Here is a 14,448-nt window from a genome sequence, read left to right as displayed (position 1 = left end):
CTGATGTTGATCACAGAGCAGCTCCCGGCTTTAGTTCTCGCTCGCAAGCTCGGATACACTGCACTTGAACGCCACGGCGTTTCGCCCAAGAAAGAAAATGTTTTATGGCAGAATAAATGGGCGTAACTTCGCCGCATCCTCGCTCCCGGTGGCTCGCGAAGGCACACCGCTGATGCTGTGAGTTTCTACTGAACCCACAGCTGATTTGCAGTTTCCCCATTTCCCCCCGAAATCACACAGGCGGGCTGAGGCCACCTGGTAAACTCAAGTTAGAGGAATCTATTTCACATGTGCGCCAGGTTTATTTCCTGCTGGGAAAGCGGTACCCTCGTTACCCTGGAGCCCGCTCACGCGCGGGCAGGCGCAGTATCTCTACGCTCCAGGGTTTCCCGGCTCGCTCCAGCTTTTTTGTTTGTTTGTTTTTTGAACTGCAGAAGGGTGCCTTTTTGGCAAGGTTGTCTGGGGTGGGGTGGGGTTAGAGGTGGAGGAAGGGACAGAGAAGCGGGCTGGTTAGTGGAATTAGTTCTGAATTATTATACTTGTACTTTGTGTAGAGACGGTTGCAATGAGATGTTTTGTAATTCTGTGTCACCACACACACACACACACGCACGCACGCACGCGCTAGCGTGCACACAACACCCCTGGCTGCTTTTTCTAGGTGGAAGTTGAGTGGTCATTTTTAATTAGCCCCTCCTTTTTGTATCTCGACCCCTTTCCCTGGAGGTAAGGAGGTGTAAACAATACCCCCCATCCCCCGCCCCCAGCCGAGCTTTCTGCACTCCGGACGGTTTTTAAACTCCTATGGCAGGAGCACACACGTTGTTATTGGGAGACCTACACCATCTGTCTTTATTTTTAAAAACAACTTGTTTAATAAAACATCTTTTATATTTCATTTGTTTTTAAAAGTTGCTGATCGGGAAACAATACACACGTAAATAAATTATGCATGGGATAAATTAGAACAAAGCGCAGAAACACATCCAGCTAAAGGGATGGTTGGTGGCGTTGGGAGGAGGGGAGTAGGGAGAATGGTTTGGAGAGCTAGGTTTTTATCCTCTTGTGTCCCTCCTCACAATGAAACGGAGCTGAACGACATTAGCATTTTCTCTGTGTGCGTCCCAGGCTCTCTCTCTTTCCTAAAAAAAAAAAAAAAAAAAAAAAAAAAAGCCAACAACACCGACGCCTTCTACAGAAACTGGTCACACAAAGGTTTCCTCTAGGATTGGGGAATAAAGTGGTGGTAGGTTAATGTGCTGGGGAGAAACAAGCTTAGGTTTCATGCAACACCTCTGTAGGGCTCTGTCTACCCTGAGTATGGACCATTCTTCATTATACTGGCTTTTTCCATGTGGGACATTCAATAATTCAATAGCTTGGGTAACTGGATGGCACAATTTGAATCTCATTGCTTTGGGGTCTTCCTTAGGGTCCCTAGCTCCTAGAGCCACATCTCCTCTCTTAGCAGTTTGGCTTTTTTCCTACCTCTTTGATCTTCCCTCAACTCCCTTTCTTATTCCTCCTCCTTGTACCCTTCACCCCCTTCCTCTCTGAAGCTGACAGCCTGGCTTCTCTCTGTTGGCGCCTTTAACATCTTATTACTGCCCAACAGGGTGTTAGAGGCAGAAACAGGAGCCGCCTGGACTGATCAGATCACAAAGAGGACACGGCAGGTGGCCCCACAACCAAGCGGTCACATCTGGACAAATAGAATTTAAAAGCACTGATAGATTTGTATGATGTGTAAATGGGTAGTATATGTTATTTAATTTAGCAGCTACATTGTCTGAGCCTAGATGTGCGAGTAACCCTCATTTCTTACATGTACAAGCAAGATAAGGGCCATGTAGTCAAGTAAACCCACGCAGGTAACATAACTATGAATTTGATAAAGGTCTGTGTGTAAGTCGGTCACATAATATATCCTGGTTGATTTCTGCGTATCTGGGAAACAATGCTTTTCATATAAATTCTAATCTTACTTCATATTCTAGTTCAGGTAAGCCACCCTCCCCCAAATCTGCTATCAACACTTTAAACAACTTACTCTTTTATTAAGTTATCAAAACCCTGGTTTGTATGCACTTAACTGGGAATGTCTGCCACCTTCTGCCAGACTTGATTATGCACATATGTATCTATTATTATAACTGCCTGCTTAGAAAAGAATAACTGTTATTATTGTTATTTAATTATTCTGTATAAACCAATAGGGCTTTTCCTCAACTATTTGTTTAAAAAGAATGAGACCAGTAGACTGTTTTGTCATGCTTATAACTGTGAACATACAGATAGATAATTGTATTGAAACTTTCTTTTGTAAGGAGTTCCCCTTCCTTCCGTGTGTTTATATTTCTGTTTTTTTATTAAGGACACAATTCTGAGAGAAGTAAATACATACTTACTTAGCCAAGGTCAAACAGCAGGTCATGTGTGTAGACGGACTTCAAATCTTCATCTCTTTATACAGCCTGTGATCTGGATACACTGTATTCTAATCTAAAGTGGTTTCAGTGCCTGTGAAAGTTGTGTAATTGTGGCCACTTATAAGCCAGACCTCACTCTTGCTGTGGCACTCAGTTTAGATATCAGAGAAGAGAGGGTGGGGGGAGTTGCATTCCTGGTTCTAATCTCCTCTTAGCTCTTTCTGTTGGAGTGGGGCAACGTGTGTGGGTAGGTACTAAGTGGGGAATATGGAGGTTGGGACTTTGTGAACTTGTAGCCTTTTATGGACATTATTTTAGCCCCTTATGAAAAAGGACCCTCAGATATTTTAAGCCAACAAATGCCTAAGAACCACCTTCTCCATCTGCTTCTGGTTGCCCATCAAAAAAAAAAAAAAAAAAAAAAAAGCCCTGAATTCCCCAAACTTTATTAGCACATTATTTTTCATCAGGAAGAATGTCTGGTTTTGATGAGATACCCATAAAGGATATTAATTTCTGCAAGAACCCATGTAGAGGCATTGTCACAGGGTAAACCTTTGAAAATTATCTGGCTTGCAGACCACCTTGGGGACATCCAGAGATGGCTGGGAGGTTGGGAGCTGCTTAGATCCTTAGGTGGGCTGGGATTCAGAGGCCACTTAATTGGAGACTTCTCTGCTTCCTCTGTCTTTTTGCAATCATGCAGGTAGCTGGAATTTGGATGCATCTGAGAAAGACCATAATGTCTAAAGCTGTTTCAGAGCCATCTGCTCAGATCAATGCAAAACATAAAATGCTACGGTCAGCATGCTTTGTTTTGCACCAACAACAGAAAGGAAACTGAGGCTGATGTTTCTGTTTTCAAAGAGAGGCCATGCTGATTATAGTGGTGGTGGGGGCTGGGTCATAAAAAGGCACCAGAATCCAGGTCTGTTTATTGTCCCACCCTCAGCAAAGTAACTTTTGTGGTTTTTGAGTGTTCTGAAAGTCAGTAGAAGACAGAAACGTAGCCAAATGTGGCAAGCCCCTGGCCAAGAAATGCCACAACCACTGACATAGTTTTTGTGAAGCCACCGTTTTCCAGCTGGGGCCTATGTAAGCATGACCCTCGATTTAGATAATCTTCAAATATGCAGGTATGTAACAAGGAAAGATAAAGTGGCCTGGGGGTGGGGTGGGGTGGGGTGGGGTGGGGTGGCAGGAAGGGAAAGGAGTAGGTGAGTGGATAAAACTGCTGTGTGGTCTGAACTCTGAAAAGACTATTGTTTAACAGTGAGAGAGGCTGATATGATGATCTGTTGCCAGTTCCAAAGTTTTCTTTAGTTGTGTGAGTGACTGGGGAGAGATGAGGTGTTGTGGTGTTTTTGTAATTTGTTTTTCTTATTGGTCCGGTTACTAGTGTTTCACAGTCTGTCAAACCATATGGATGAATGGAGCTAGCATCGTAAAACTGTCACCCGAGGAAGGTTTTTGAAGCCTGTGATTTGCATCAGAGTTTTAAAAGCAGTGGTTAGAAGGTGTTGGGTGGGGGTGGGTGGGAAAAGAGGGGCAGACTGTGTTGGGAATTTCTAGGTCGCGTTTGTGAATAGGAGTAGTGTGGGGGGTGGCGAGGGAAGAGGGAAGCCTGGAGAGGGCTGAGAGGGGCCGTGTTTGGAAGCAGGGAGGGGCGAGGGGATTAGACTCAGAGTGCCTAATAATGGGGTTCAAATAGCCCACAGTGAGTCCTCCCTCCCCGCCCCTGCCTTGGTTGTGAGCCTGAGAAACAATGATGACACATGTCTAATCCCCCTTTTGCACCCTCTTCTCCCCTCTCTGAATCCGGAGACTGGTCATCTCAGGTTGCTGTGAAATGAGCACGTTTCTGTTATTCACTTTGAAAACCTGCTGTTCGTATTCATTGTGACTGGAAGGCCCACCAGAAGAGGTTTTGCAGTTCCCTTCCACCTGTTCTCCGTGTGGCCGCGTCTCAAACTCTGTTCCTTTTCCACGTTCATTTCTCACCACTGGCTGGTCTTTGTAGCTGTGAGGACTTCAGGGCAACGGAAGAGAAAAAGCTCTGAGAGAGGAATCCAGCGCCTTGAGCTCTGGCCTCAGTTTTACCACCAACTTGCTACTCAATCTTGGACACAGAACTTCTCCGAACTGCAAATCCCTTGTCATTAAGATGAGGGTGATGCACCTTGATTGCCCAAATTCCTTTCAGTTAAAAACTTGGTGGCTCTCACTATGGTCAGTTAGGACAGGGAGAACAGTTAGGGGCCAGAGTTCCAATTCTTCCTTGTTTTCGAAGTGCGTTTCTAAAGGGGATTTGTTAAGACTGGGAGACTCTTCATTAGTTTCATCTTCTCGGGTCCAGTCCTGCCACATGGAGCTACCACTTGGGATTCTAACCGGGATGGCACTCCTCTCCCTTCTCAGGGCCTAAAGCTGAGGACCAGGTGATGGGCCATTTAGAAGGTGGGCTTTTCTTCTGATTCTCCCCTCCTTAGCACCCTGACCAGAGGATGGAGAAAGGGGAGAGAAGTGGGAAGACTAATTGGCTTATTTTGCTCTTCATTAAGTACTCAGATCAAGTTTTTGGTGGTGGAAAAGACTGGAATTGCTGAGAACATCAATCTTTTTTTCCCCTTTCTTTTCTTTAAATGTGCGGAGGGAGAGGGGGAAACCAAACAAAAGATTTTTCTCCTCTGGATTTCATTTATCCACAATCTCTCTGGACCTGTCCTCTCCTCCCCTATGACACCCATCCCAATTAACATGGAAATAAAGTGCTTACTTCATTTCCATTTGGGCAGCTGCAGATACCAGTCGGATTAGAGAGTTGAAGAAGTGGACCTGTACTGATGTCTCACTGAGCTTCCTCTAGCGTACCCCGTGTTACTGCTGAGGGAATGGAGGTGATTAGCAGATATACAGAGGCCTGCTGTACCCAAGTGGGTATTAGCAGCGTCTAAATTAGAATTCACTGCCTCTCCTTCAGTGACATGCCTCCAGAATATCCCAGATTCCTCTGAGGGTGTTATTATCAGGCTTTCCTTTGATTGGAAACTCCCTTGGCAATTATTTTCTCCAAGCCTAAATGAGGAAGAGGGGGTTGCAAAACCCATCAGAGAATTCATAGAAGCCAAAATTGCGATTCTTAGGCAAAATGAAAGAAAAACCAAAATGGTCACCCTGACCTCCAGCAGACAGAGGCAGCCCCTTAATTTTTTTCTAATTGTGGTCAAACATACATAACATGTATATGTAACATTCGTAACTCGTAAATGTGCCATTCTAGCCGTTTTAAAGTGTGCAATTCAGTGGCATTAAGTAAATTCATAATGTTGTGCAACCATTGATACTAACCATCTCCAGAATTTTTCATCATCCCAAGCAGAAGCTGTGTACCTATTAAAAAATAACTCCCATTTCCTCCCCCCCCCCAGTCCCTGGTAACAACCATTCTGCTTTCTGTCTCTATGAATTTCCCTATTCTGAGCACCTCATGTAAGTGGAATCATACAATATTTGTCCTTTTGTGACTGGTTTATTTCACTTAACATAACGTCCTCAAGGTTCATCTATGTTGTAGCCTGTGCCAGAATTTCCTTCCTTTTAATGGCCGAATAATATTCCATTGTAGGTACATACCACATTTTGTTTATCTACTCATCCAGTGAGGGACCCTTAGGTTGTGTCCATCTTTAAGCTATCATGAGTAATGCTGATATGAAGGTGGGTGTATAGGTAGCTGTCCGAATCCCTGCTTTCAATTTTCTTGGGGATACGCCTAGGCCCCTTCATTTTTAGACTCTTTAAAATTCAGGGACTACGTTTCTAAATGGTAAACCCCCGCCTTATAAACTTAGGGACAAATGCTAATAGTATTGTGAAGTTCAACCTCCTTATCCTCGCCCCCCCTGTAGATAGCATTATTTTTTTTTTGGGGGGGGGTTGCTTAAATCCTCTGAGAACCCAAAGACTCACTTCTTTCATCCCCAGCCACAAGGATCGCCGTCCCCTTGTCTCCACCCCCCCTTGAGGGCATGTGGGGTGTCAAGCAGGGTTTGGGTTTGTGAGGGGCAAAGAGCTGTAGTTCCCTGGTGAGTCTTGGACTGAACGTTTGGTTTGTTTCCTGGGCAGGATGGAGGTTTCATCCTGGCAACAGGGGGCCAAGGGGGATGGGACAGCTTAAAAGGCAAAAGTTAGTAAATCAGACCTATCATTTCCTTCAGTGAGAAAAGCCTGTGTCTCCTTTCTCCTCCTTTCCCCTGCACCCAGCTCTGCTTAGCCCCCAAGGTGCCTGAATGAAATAATGGATGTGAAAACATTTCCAAAGGCGCAAAGTGCAAATGGGAGGTGTTACTGGGAGAACACAGTTTCCATTAGCTGACTGAGGCCTTCTCAGAGTCAACAATACCTCACGTATTGAACATTATTTTAGTATATTAAAACCAAAATAAATGAAATGAGTATGGCATTACACATCAAGCCTAATCATTGTTTCTCAGGAAATGCAAAGCCTCACTCATCCAGCTGTGTGTAAATAGCCCTAGGATCTCATTGGGATTTTTCCCATTGTCTGGGTTTGAAATAGGTGAGAATATGAGCTCAGGGGAAGCCCTCCTTTCATTTCCCCGTTGTCAGCCCTGAACTGAGTCCACCTGCAAAATCAGAGGAAACAGAAGCTCAGAGGACAGAGGAGAGTGCTTTCCTGGAACTTTGGCATTGGTCATCTTGCCGTCTCTGATTTCCCCCTTCTATTAAGACGACTCTGGGAAGAGAGGAGCAGTGGTGGAGGGGCTGGAGCTTCTATCTGCTGGGCATCGAGGAGGTTGTGCTGTTGACACAGGAGATCAGCTGCCCGAATTGATTCTGTATACAAAAGTAGACTATGGAGCGCATCATGGCGGGGCTCAAAACTCAAGAGACTTCCATCTTGATTGCCAGCCTTCAGATACAAGCTTGCTGCAACCCTACAACATTCCTTTACTTTATAAAAGCAAATTAAGTGAAAAACGTCATCTGGACTTCCATTATCCTCAAATAACAACTCTTTACTTGTCTTTGCTTGCTGCCAGTTGAGCTCAGTGAGAACTGTCTCACCCTCTTTGGGGCTTTCTTCATCCTGTGCTGGCCAGCACTGACTGCCAGGCTGTCCCTCAGAACTAACTAAGCAGCAGATAGCCCCCCTCCCTGCATCTAGGAGCCTTCACTCCAAGGAAGGCCTCCAGTCTGTTTCTCCTTCCAGGCTGTGGTTCTTTGGCAGGACAAAGTTAAGTGCCTGTGAGCCAGGAGGCTGACTGCTCCCCTAGGCTTCTCCTAGGGAAACCACTGTCCAGTGGGGGGGTGGGGCGGGAGGCAATGTGGTGCTGGGATGGGGGAGGGCAGGGTGGATGGGGTAGTGGGAGTGGAGAGAATATATTCTCTCCTGCTAATTATTTTCCCTGAGGACTTAGCCAATGCAGAACCATCTATTATCGTGGGAGCGCTCTATGGTGGTTCTGCCTGTGATGAATGCTAAGTGGAAACAAGCAAGAAAAATTAACAGGCGGCTGCTTCTGTCCACCTAATTAAAATGCATATCCAAATGCATAATTCCTTATGTTTCCCCATGCACACACTCCCCTTCCAATCCCAATTCTATGGAGGAGAAAAAACACTTTTCCCCAATCATTTCTCTTGATTATATTTCCATCAAGGAAGAGCTGGAGGGTTCCCTTAGAATAGAGAAGGGCAGTTCTTGTAACACTTTGAAAATTGCTGGTTTTTTACTTAGATTGAGCCCAAAAATTCTGAGCTGTTTTTGGTTTTAAATGAAGAACAAAAACTTTATCGGGCTGCAGAAAAAAGGGGGAAGGAAGGAAGTAGAGAAAGAAAGGGGGGGGGGGGAGAAAGCAAGCAAGAAAAAAGAAAGTTCTCACCATTTTTGTTGACATTTTAATTTTGTGCTAAGAGTCTTTTTTTCTCCTCCTCCTCCTCCTCCTCCTCCTCCTCCTCCTCCTCCTCCTTTTCTTCTTTTTTGGTACTAAAAGTCAGCAAGGTCTTTTCTATCTCTCCTCTCTCTATTCCTTTCTCTGACTTTGCACCACCTCCCTCAGTCCCCTAAACAAACATCACCCAGGGTTTTTGTAGAGAGATTTGAGAAGACGCATCTACCTGTGCAGATCAGGTAGAGAACAAAAAGCAAAAGCCTCTGCATTTGGGGCAAGATCAGAGATGCTGACATCATAGTTCCAAGTAGGTTTTGAATCAAACAAGCAATACCTCTTCATCCCTATCTTCCTCCCTCTTGGTTCACTGATCGTATTCTCCCCATCGAAGAACAAGTTTATTCAGTGGCCATAAAATATTTAATAGACAGGAAACTTAAGTTGCTGTGTTCAATTTGACGTCACTGCTGTTTCTGCAGCAGTCCCCCTCCCGGGTAGCCCCCCACCCCCCAAGCCCCTTGACTGCCCTCCACAGCAGCCCCAGCTGTTGATTTATCAGGGCCGGCTGGCTCAGCAGTGCATGGAGATTGCTTTTAATTAACTCTCTTCATTTTTCCCAATCTTCAGGGAGCAGCAGCCCTTTAATGATTTTAATATTTTATCTGGATTTATATCCGCTTTATTTGTTGTTGTTTGACTTCCGCATTTGTTCTTCCCCGAATCTCTTCCAGACTGATGGATTTATTTGCCCCTTCCCACAGCCCCCAAGACCTTTCTGGAGGAGAGACGACGACGGGTTCTGAAGAAGGCCCCGTCTTCCCGAGCTTTCTACACCTGCACGGGGGAGAGGTGCGGGCGTTGTTGGCCTGTGTGATGGTTTGGGTGAGAACCTTTGTCTTAGGAATCCCAGGCTCACCTGAATCAGCTGCAGGAATTTCTGAGCTTCCCATTAAAAAGAAAACAAATCCGAATTTGAGAAAGTAAGATCTCCTTGGCTCTTTCATGCTTGCTATCTCTGTAAGGGAGGGAGCTGCCTTGGAGAGTTGGATAAAAACTGCTTCCTGGGGTCCCCAGTTAGCTGTAGTCGGAGGTCTGGTGATGACTTTAGGGCAGTGCTGGATATAGGTGCGAGTCAGATCTTGTGCCACTTTCTGTGTCTGTAGGTACGGCTGGGAAGAGGAAGAGCAGGTCTGGTCTGAAAGAGGACGTTCAGGGGCGCCAATTGCCTTCTCTACTCAGGCCGCCTTCTCCCTCACCCCTCAGTTCCGTGTTCTTGTGCCCACTTCCCAATGTGGGAAAACGCACTGCCCGTTTGCGCACCTTCCCCGCTCTGCCTTCCAGCCTCCTTTTGGCTGCAAGGTCTACACCTTCCCCCAGCAGTCCCAGAGAGACCTGGCGGACAGACTTGCATGGGGGCTCTTTTTCAGAACCAGCTTGTCCGCACAAATGCCTTTTTGGCATCTCGGTTTGGCGATGTGTCTTCAGGGTCACCTGTTGCTAGGCAACTACCAACTAAAGTTTGAGCCTGATCTGGGGATTGCAGTAAACTGCCCTAGGTGACTTGTATTCTCATTTAGGGACCTGGCTTTGTAATCCTGGCTTCAGGAATAGGAGGTTGAGAAGACATATTTCCACATGTCTTTATGGAAAGAGGTAATGGTTTTTAAAATCTAGCCAGTGCCTGGCACACAGTCAGTACACAGATATTTGTTTTGGTGATGAAAATTGTGATTTCTTCCCATCTCCTTGCCCTCATCCTTTTAGCTCTGCTCGTTCTGAAAACCATGACGTCAGATTACTAAACTACATGTGGGATGCAGACACAGCAAACAGTGGCTTCTACACCGCGGTGTGGTGTTCAGGCTTCTCAATGTGCTTCTTCACCTTTCCTTGGTGACCAAAGACCCTTCTGAATCCTATGAAAGTTGTGGATTGTCTTTTCCCAGAAAAAAATGCATGTAGGCGTGAACATCTGTGTTCACAGATTTTGGTCCACAGATTTTGAGGAGCCCATCAGTGGATGCCCCAGACGCCCATGGGCTCCAGGTTAGGGACCTCAGAATGTGGAGTGAGGGTGAACTTGTGAGTTCTGATGTGGGTTCTGTATCCCCCTCGGAGAGATGGTGCCCCTCAGACTCCCCTACAGTCTCGCTGAACTGCTGTGGCTCCTCCAGCCCCACCTTGCCCCATGTGCACTCCATGAACACCTGCCTGCTGAACCCCGGGGTACTTCGGAGGCCCCCCCCCCCCTGCTCTCTCCAGTGAAGTCCTTGCGATCCCTCAGGTAGAATTGACCACACCTGCCTCAGCCCCATCGTCCCACGCACACTCTTCTTTCATGGCCGTGGAAATTCTTGACTCTCGTTAGTTGGAATAAGGCCCTGGAAGGCTGGGATGGTGGTTGCTTGTACCTTTCTCATCCGAGGATCTAGCAGAGCAGGCATTTAATAAATATGTGTGGAATAACGAAGTAAATGAAACCTGCAAGCAGACATAGTGCTCTTCCTCCCTAATTCACTTCCGGCCCTTCAGAGTTGACGTGTTTCTCATTCTCTCCCTCGACTGCAGGCATTTGGAAGAGGCAGCAGAATTCCTTTCCCCAAATTCTTCAGTTTCAGGAGTTGGGAAACAGGCACAAGCTTGGCCTCGCTTGAGTGTGGAATGTACGGCCATGACAAATGTCAGTGTCATTTATTCTAGCCTCTTGTTTCTTTACCGCTTCATTTTTGTGGCTCTAAGACCCTCTTTGGTCTTGGGAAGTAAAGACAAGTCTTTTTACTTTGCTCTCTCTCCTTCAGGGACTAAGTAACCCAGGGCTGGTGAATTGCCACTGATAACTCAGCCACATTTTTCTTGGGTGTCTACTATGTGTTCAGCTACGTATGGGATTTCCTTTAGCCTTATTTATACCTGAGGACTTTTCATGAGTTTTTAAGATAGAGAGCAGATGGCGAGAGGGCTATAATGGTTTAACCCAACGCCGGGACCTGTCCTATTGAGTTCTGGAGACAGCTATGGCTCAGTCACTGTTTTCAGATATATATCCTTTGAGACAATGCCTTTTGTGTACTTTCATAGTACCAACCACGACATAGATATAACTTTCCCTATGACTCATTGCCCCAACTGTGTTCAATGCAGATAGATTCTCTTGACAGTGAGACAAAAAAAAAAAAAATGATGTCCTGGGGATCGTGCAGGGGGACTTCATTTTTCATACCGAGAGAGAGAAAAATATCACTGTAACTTTTGTATACCCTCTTATTGCTTCAAATCATTATATCCTCCATGCTTCAAATCATTCATTGTTGGGGCTATTTGGAAGAAAGTACCACCCGGGAGAGGGCTGGTTCTGGGTCAGGAGTAAGGTGAAGGTCAGAGGTGGTGATGGGCTACTCGAGTCACGTTTTCATTCCGATTCTGATCCATTAGACATCCCTCAATGCAGAGAGCAGGAGAAAATGCTGATGGTGCACAAAATATAGGTTGCAGGAGCAGAGTTGTACAAAAGTGTTTGTCAACTCGGAAAGGTCATACTGCACTGGCACTTACTCTCAAAGTAACTGTCCCTCGGTCCCGGTGTGCGGCCCTACAGTACAGAGGGCACACCCGGGGCCGTCAGGTTGCGGGTGCTCATTTCCTTTCTGGGCAGCCATCCCAGTATAACAGATACTTATACATATTCTGTCCTCATTTTATCTAATTACACACATCTCTGGGGGATGGGGAACAGGTTTGGATCATTCAGTTTTAGGTCAGTTATGCACAGGGTAGCTGAGATGAACACTAATCTATCGAGTTCTGTGAAATTGGGCAAGTTCCCATAGTTCCCTGGTCCAAAGCACACCAGGGGGCATTGTTTGCCATCCCAGGGCCCTAGATCCCAGTCAGCATCAGAGGAGGGATGGAGCCTGGCTGGGTCGTGGGGCTGAACCTTCCGAGACCGAGCTAGCTCTTGCTACCCTTTGAGCAGTAGGCATTCTTCCTCTATTATTTGGTGACCTGCCAAACAGAGAGGACCCAACAGTGTGGGTCCTTCTTCTGGCAATCATTTGCCCCCCAGTACCCAATACCTGCCTGGAATGGGTTCAGTTTCCTGAGAAATACAGAACAAAAGGTGCTCTGACTGATGCAACAATCTTTATTATTGCCCAGTGTTGCCTGGAGTTTCTGTCTCCTTTTCAACCCAGATGAACTGGTCTGGACAATATAAAAGCCCTGAAATGTCCCCACCTTTCTCCAAGACCCAGATCGGGCAGACTCGGGCCACTTCCTGGCATCTCTCCTCCAGGCTGTATTGTAGCTTTTGAAATCCCCAGGAAAGAAAAGCCCACTGGTTACCCTTTTATTTTCCTTTGGCTTTCTACTTCTTATTTCATTTCTTGACTCAGACCTCAGCCTCCCCAGCGTTCTCTGAGCCCCAAAGAGAGGAATAATCCACGCAATGCCTAATATCAAGGTTTGGATCTCCAGCCCAGGCTTCCTTCTGACCTCTTGTCTCCCTCGTCCTTGCCCTGTTGACATCTTTTTCCTCTCCTTCTGCATTGCACCTTGATCAAAAAGCACTGAAGGGGCATAAAAAGAAGGGAAGAGTTTTTGCTCTGTCACCAGGAGGGCACACTCAGTCTCGTGAATGTGGGAGCGGGCAGGGGGAAGGAGGAAAAGGTCAAAGCTTGCACACAGCAAACCGGGTGAGAAGAAACACGGGGTGTGAGGTTACTCTGCACTAAATGAGCGGTCCAGCCCCTGAGGGGTCTGTGAAATCAGAAAAGAGAAAGAGCGTCCTGTGGTTGGGGTGTCAGAGAAGGTTTCAGGGAGGAGGTGGCTTTGAGCTGAGTATGGAAGGACAGTGGATCTGGTCAGGCTCAGAGGAGCAGCGGAGGGTGAGGTGGAGAAAGACAGGCACGAAAGGAAAGTGAACGGAGATCCGGGAAGTGTTTGAGTAATTCCTTAGAGAATCCCCTTCCTCTCTCCGGGAAGAAAGGCCAGGTGGGCAGGCGTGTGTGGAGGGTAGCAAGTGGGTCTGTTTGGCTGGTTGGGAGGGGGAAGGTGGTCCCTGAACAGAAGGTAAAAATGGGAACTCCCCCGGGGCCACGTTGTTCTGAGTGGAGTCCCATTTTGGCAGCCAATTCTTGGGAAGTACTTGGAAACTTTGGAGGCCAAGGGGGCCTCCAGGGGGAGGCTGCGTTGTCCTCCTGAGTCCCTCAGCAGGAAGCATCGCCCACCTCCAGGGGGCCCCTGGCTAAAGTTGAACTGAATCCTCCTTCTTGGTTTCCTTGGTAATACGTTCTGGGTCCTTTTCAGGGTACTTCCCCAAGGGGTGGGGTGCCGAGGACACACTGGGGGGCCTTCACTGGTGTGAGCCCCCTATTTTGTCAGGCATAGGACTGCCCTGGCCCACTCGTGGGCAGATTTGCTTAGTAGGGCAGGACTGTAGGGGGAAGCCTGTCCAAGTGGTAGATCTAAAACTCTCTCCCCCTTTGTATCCTTCAATCACCATGCCCTTTCTTTCAAAACAACAACGATAACCCATAAATGGTATAAATACAATATACAAATCCAGTCGAGGGAGGAAAACATAAATGCTGACCCTCGTAGCGCAGTCAAAGCCCCGTGCCTCGAGGATTCGTTTAGTGGTTCAAATCGGGGGAGGGAGACTGCAGGTCTCTAAGACAGTGTTTCCTTCTGGGAGGACTGAGGGAGTTTGTTCTGTAGATGGTGCTTCCCCATGGCCACCCAGGCACACGGGCACCCCTGTTACCCATTCAAGTGCCCACCTACATGTTGCCTACTCCTCCCTGCAGGAAGGCCTGGGGCCCAGGGAGCTAGCTTTCAGGGGGAGGCGGGGCATCAAGCCCGGTCCTCAAGGTTCCTTAGAGCCTTGGGCTCTGACAGCTCACACACTCTGTCCCAGGGAGAAGCAGTATGACAAGCAGGGGCTATGTGGCCTATACCTTAAATGCAGGCGCTGGGGCTAGAGAGTCGGGGTTCAAATCCAAGACCCGCAGGCAGGATTCCTAACCCCTCTGTGCCTCGGTTTCCTCATCTGTAAAGTAGGAATGATAGTTTCTGTCTTCAGAGGGTTGTTGGAAGAATTGAATAAG

General features: G+C 47.0%; 1 protein-coding gene across 1 annotated transcript in view; it reads left to right on the top strand.

The window, feature by feature from the left end:
• Positions 1-4,713: 4,713 nt before the first annotated feature.
• The window catches only part of DPF3 (double PHD fingers 3), a 248,662-nt gene continuing 238,927 nt past the window's right edge, over positions 4,714-14,448 (top strand). The window contains exon 1 of the mRNA XM_042943682.1: positions 4,714-4,886. The gene's annotated coding sequence lies outside the window, so the exon portion shown is untranslated. The remainder of the gene's footprint in view (positions 4,887-14,448) is intronic.

Source organism: Panthera leo, chromosome B3 (assembly GCF_018350215.1).
Source record: "Panthera leo isolate Ple1 chromosome B3, P.leo_Ple1_pat1.1, whole genome shotgun sequence".
NCBI classification, from domain to species: Eukaryota; Metazoa; Chordata; class Mammalia; order Carnivora; family Felidae; genus Panthera; species Panthera leo.
This window is presented reverse-complemented; position numbering and strand designations above follow the sequence as displayed.